Genomic DNA, 1135 nt, shown 5'->3' on the forward strand with positions numbered 1-1135 from the left:
TCGCAGAGTTCCCTGCTCCATCCACTGGGGACAAATGGATGCCGCCCTCTCCCTGGCAGCCTCTCCTCCCCACGCCTCCTCTGCCTAGAGGCAGTCAGTCCGTGCCTAGTATTTTAAGAACATGTATTAAACTTGATCTTTGTATACACATCACAAAAGATCATTATGGCCAGGATCGATGTACTTATTTTCTCTACTCAAGAGTGGGCTTACTCCACTCTGACATTTTGATAAAGACGCTTGCAAAACACCAGGTACAGGGAAATCATTCTGACCTCTTTTCTGTTTCTTCAAAGATGGAGATGAAATCCCGATGTGAAAGATGTCCTTCCTATTCCAGAAAGAAAAGCAGAAGAATGGAAAAGGACTCTGTACAAACTTGGTTTAAAAAAATAATAAAAGTCTTATCAGGGCTGAGGATGGGCCTCAGGGGTGGAGTGAGGCCCAGGATCGTGACCCAAGCACAATAAATAAATAAACAACTACTCTTACCTTTTAAGGCTTCCCGTAATTCATAATTCAGGTGCTTCTGCACAACTCACTGTTCTTGGTCCAATTCAATGTATAAGGAACTGATTCTTAAGTCTCTAAATACATCTGGGGTCATCTTTCTTTCCTTCTCTCTTCCTTTTTTTTGGGGGGGGAGAGGGTGGGAGGAGTGGTACTAGATGGAAGTCAGAAGCTCCTCCATGCTGAGCAATTAATCGCTCTGCCATTAATTGTACAGCTCCATTTGTCTGAAGGCTCACTCCTGTGACCCAGAAACTTGCATGAGGGAAAGTTCTAAGCTTTTCTCCTGCTAAACTATTTTATGTCAATTAATTAAACTGACAAGCCCAACCAGGTCTGTAAGACGGTAGAGGTAGAGTTTTCTCCCTAAAAAACTATTAAACTTAAAGTCATTCAAAGGCAAGAAAGGAGCAGGAGCTTGATGGTGCACGCCCTGTAGTCATAGCTACTTGCCAGGCTAAGTGAGGCACGAGGATCACTTGAGCTCAGGCCAGCCCTGGAAACATAGAGACCTCAGTTTAAAAGGACAGAGGCAAGGAAAAGTCTAGCAGAAATTACTTTTAACTATTGGGTCTTAAGTCACCGGATATCCCCTATACCTTCCAGAAAACCTTGGCACACAGTA

The sequence above is a fragment of the Castor canadensis genome, chromosome 1, assembly GCF_047511655.1.
Source record: "Castor canadensis chromosome 1, mCasCan1.hap1v2, whole genome shotgun sequence".
NCBI lineage: Eukaryota > Metazoa > Chordata > Mammalia > Rodentia > Castoridae > Castor > Castor canadensis.